The sequence below is a fragment of the Rattus norvegicus genome, chromosome 1 (assembly GCF_021556685.1).
Source record: "Rattus norvegicus strain SHRSP/BbbUtx chromosome 1, alternate assembly SHRSP_T2T, whole genome shotgun sequence".
Lineage (NCBI taxonomy): Eukaryota > Metazoa > Chordata > Mammalia > Rodentia > Muridae > Rattus > Rattus norvegicus.
This window is the reverse complement of record NC_141534.1, coordinates 82114057-82118989: the sequence shown is the minus strand read 5'-3', so window position 1 is coordinate 82118989 and position 4933 is coordinate 82114057.

Sequence of the window (4933 nt, the reverse complement as noted above, 5' to 3'; positions counted from 1 at the left end):
ATAATTCTGAACAAATATTTCCAGAATTCTGTCAAATCTAATGTTGGTATATACCCACCAAATATTTCTTTATAATGCATGTATATAGTTTTAGATTCACTCTCACTGGTTCCTCTCATGATATAGAAATATCATGTCTACCAATCTTGCATACATTATCCATAAAATCTTGCATTCTTTCACCTCTTTAGTTTTCTCTGGGAAAACTAAAATTCTCAAATTATTATTAAAATTTTATTCAATATTATGCTTTCATGGACATTTCCCCCCTGGTAACATCAAATAAATTTGATAAGGCAGTTGAATCTGTAACCATATATAGAATATGAGTTTCACCACAGACAGGAATTACACATAGAAACCATCTTTCAAATCAAACAATTAATAAGACTAAACAACAAACCAAAGGATTAACACAGAAAAAATTAGAATACATTTTCTGATTTCAAATAGGGTTGCACACATAACCAAATTCTGTCCGTTTTTGGAGTTTCTCTTCAAGCTATTTGTCAATATTCTTAGTTGGAATATTTTTTTCTGATGCCAAACACAAAAATATTATATCCAACAATGGACAGAAGCCAGCGACCACTGTGTTTTAATTAGAGAATAGTTGGAGGATCCTGAGAAGGAGGGTGACCCACAGGAAGACCAGCAGTCTTACCTAACCTAGGAAACCAAGAATTCTCAGACACTGAGCCCCTAACAAGCCAGAATACACCAGCTGATATGATACCCCCAACAAATATGCAACATAGGATGGTTCGGTCTGGCCTCAGTGAGAGAAGACATACTTAACTCCGGAGAGGAGAGATGTGAGGCTCAAGGGATTGGGAAGATGTGGGGTTTGGGGAGGTGGGGATTTCCTCTTTAAGCTGGGAGAGGAGGTTTGGGATGATGAAGAGTCAGGGGGCAGACTGGGAAAGGGATAATGAGTACTTGGTAAAAATATTAAAGAATAAAAAACTAAAACAAAATTAAATTAAATAGACATATAGATATATTAACATGCTATCATACTGTGTAATGGAAGGGGTAGGTAAAACTTCCGATATTGGTATGTACCTAATTTTTCTCAGACACTACCCTACTTGTACAGTTCTGATTGAGGTCCTGTAGTCACAAAATTCTGGAAGAATGCATTGGGCTTTGATTATGCTGCTCCCTAGTATATTAATTTTCCCAAAAGATAATTAAGTGCTTACACCTGCACTAAATCTTCATATTTGTGAATTCCTTCCTCACAATATGATACTTTATTGGTCTCAAATGCATCAGCATTAACCAAAAAAAAATCACTTCCCTAAGTTAGTCTTCACAGATCGTTAACAATGTTTCTTTTACGAACACATCTACAATAACTTCCAAATTTTCTCACTGAAAATTTGTGTAAGGTGTCATTTTCACAAAGAAAGATTTGATATATAAACTGTGGTTTAAGGTATTTCTATGCAAATTTATTATACTAATTGATCTCCTCTAAAATTACATTCATATTTTATTCCCATCTTGAATTTTAATAATATTTATTTATTTTTTGACATTTAACTTTGAGTTCTTACATATTTTCTGGTCACCATATAAGTGAAGGAGACAGTGGAAAATAGAAAATGTCAAAAGATCAACTGGTCTGTACATGTTGGATATGGCAAATCCAGATTCAAGATCCATGTTAAATTAATGAAGAGGATAAATGATTAATTGTAACATTAAAAAAAACTGCTAAGGAAGAAACTGAAGACTTTATTCAAGAACTAGACACCCGCATTGTCTCAGTCATGGTTTCTCTTCCTGCACAAACATCATGATCAAGAAGCAAGGGTTTGTTCAGCTGATTTCCATGCTGTTCATCACCAAAGAAAGTTAGGACTGGAATTCAAGCAGGAACTGATGCAGAGGCCATGAAATGATGTTTCTTACTAGCTTGCTTCCTCTGTCTTGTTCAGCTTACTTTCTTATAGAACCCAAGACGAGCAGCCCATGAACAGTACCACCCATAATGAGCTGAATCCTCCCCCCTTAATCACTTATTGAGAACATGCTTTAAAACTGGATCTCATGAAGGCATTTCCTCAACTGAGTTTCCTTTTTCTGTGATAACTCCAGGTTGTAACAGGTTGACACACAAAACTAGTCAATACACCCATTTAAACATTTCACATGATTTGATATCTATGAATTTATAGATAATTTTTAATGGATTATGTATAGAATATGAGGAATCTTATATTTGGTATTTTATACACACCCAGTTCATTTTCCAGCAGTGTAATGGATTAAAATATTATTGCAGAGTTAGCCACAATTATTCAAATTGTGTTGACATCTATAGAAACATCATTATTCAAAAGATTATTTGTTTACTGTTGGTTACATATGAATTGGAAACTGTTATATTTAACCTGTAATAATTTATAAGGAAATTGATATCTTTAAAGGACATTTGTGGTCAGTATGATGGCAAAGCAGCTAAATCCCTTAACACTAAAGAAGATGAACTGAGTCCACCTCAAGACTATTTAATAAAATGAAAAAGCCAAACCCTAGAAGGTATCTTCGGAAAAACCATACATTCTTATAGAATATATAATCAAAATTATTACAAAAAGTGATATAAATCATTTCTAATAAAACAAATGAGAATCAATATTATTTCAAAACATAAATACACCAATAATTTCACAAAAATATTTTTATTGTTTTATTTATATGTATGTGTGTGCAGTATGTAAAAAAGAGCTTGTATTGTGTACAAGTACAGCTGCAAGAGAAAGTCATACAGTGATTCTGGAGGTAGATAAAGAGACAGTTGTGAGAAACCTAACATGGGAATAGGGACAGAAATCAGATATTCAATGTGGGCAGTATATTCTCTACATAGTTTATCCAAATGCTCAGGCCCATAAAAACATTAACTAATAATGGATTTCCATAAATGTATTTTTTTTTATTAACGAGTATTTCTTATATACATTTCGAGTGTTATTCCCTTTCCCGGTTTCCGGGCAAACATCCCCCTCCCACCTCCCCTTCCTTATGGGTGTTCCCCTCCCAACCCTCCCACCATTGCCGCCCTCCCCCCATAGACTAGTTCACTGGGGGTTCAGTCTTAGCAGGACCCAGGGCTTCCCCTTCCACTGGTGCTCTTACTAGGATATTCATTGCTACCTATGGGGTCAGAGTCCAGGGTCAGTCCATGTATAGTCTTTAGGTAGTGGCTTAGTCCCTGGAAGCGCTGGTTGCTTGGCATTGTTGTACTTTTGGGGTCTCGAGCCCCTTCAAGCTCTTCCAGTTCTTTCTCTGATTCCTTCAATAGGGGACCTATTCTCAGTTCAGTGGTTTGCTGCTGGCATTCGCCTCTGTATTTGCTGTATTCTGGCTGTGTCTCTCAGGAGCGATCTACATCCGGCTCCTGTCGGTCTGCACTTCTTTGCTTCATCCATCTAGTCCAATTGGGTGGCTGTATATGTATGGGCCAAATGTGGGACAGGCTCTGAATGGGTGTTCCTTCAGTCTCTGTTTTAATCTTTGCCTCTCCCTTCCCTGCCAAGGGTATTCTTTTTCCTCATTTAAAGAAGGAGTGAAGCATTCACATTTTGATCATCCGTCTTGAGTTTCGTTTGTTCTAGGGATCTAGGGTAATTCAAGCATTTGGGCTAATAGCCACTTATCAATGAGTGCATACCATGTATGTCTTTCTGTGATTGGGTTAGTTCACTCAGGATGATATTTTCCAGTTCCAACCATTTGCCTACGAATTTCATAAACTCGTTGTTTTTGATAGCTGAGTAGTATTCCATTGTGTAGATGTACCACATTTTCTGTATCCATTCCTCTGTTGAAGGGCATCTGGGTTCTTTCCATTTTCTGGCTATTATGAATAAGGCTGTGATGAACATAGTGGAGCACGTGTCTCTTTTATATGTTGAGGCATCTTTTGGGTATATGCCCAAGAGAGGTATAGCTGGATCCTCAGGCAGTTCAATGTCCAATTTTCTGAGGAACCTCCAGACTGATTTCCAGAATGGTTTTACCAGTCTGCAATCCCACCAACAATGGAGGAGTGTTCCTCTTTCTCCACAACCTCGCCAGCATCTGCTGTCACCTGAGTTTTTGATCTTAGCCAATCGCACTGGTGTGAGGTGAAATCTCAGGGTTGTTTTGATTTGCATTTCCCTTATGACTAAAGATGTTGAACATTTCTTTAGGTGTTTCTCAGCCATTCGGCATTCCTCAGCTGTGAATTCTTTGTTTAGCTCTGAACCCCATTTTTTAATAGGGTTATTTGTTTCCCTGCGGTCTAACTTCTTGAGTTCTTTGTATATTTTGGATATAAGGCCTCTATCTGTTGTAGGGTTGGTAAAGATCTTTTCCCAATCTGTTGGTTGCCGTTTTGTCCTAACCACAGTGTCCTTTGCCTTACAGAAGCTTTGCAGTTTTATGAGATCCCATTTGTCAATTCTTGATCTTAGAGCATAAGCCATTGGTGTTTTGTTCAGGAAATTTTTTCCAGTGCCCATGTGTTCCAGATGCTTCCCTAGTTTTTCTTCTATTAGTTTGAGTGTGTCTGGTTTGATGTGGAGGTCCTTGATCCACTTCGACTTAAGCTTTGTACAGGGTGATAAGCATGGATCGATCTGCATTCTTCTACATGTTGCCCTCCAGTTGAACCAGCACCATTTGCTGAAAATGCTATCTTTTTTCCATTGGATGGTTTTGGCTCCTTTGTCAAAAATCAAGTGACCATAGGTGTGTGGGTTCATTTCTGGGTCTTCAATTCTATTCCATTGGTCTATCTGTCTGTCTCTGTACCAATACCATGCAGTTTTTATCACTATTGCTCTGTAATACTGCTTGAGTTCAGGGATAGTGATTCCCCCTGAAGTCCTTTTATTGTTGAGGATAGCTTTAGCTATCCTGGGTTTTTTGTTAT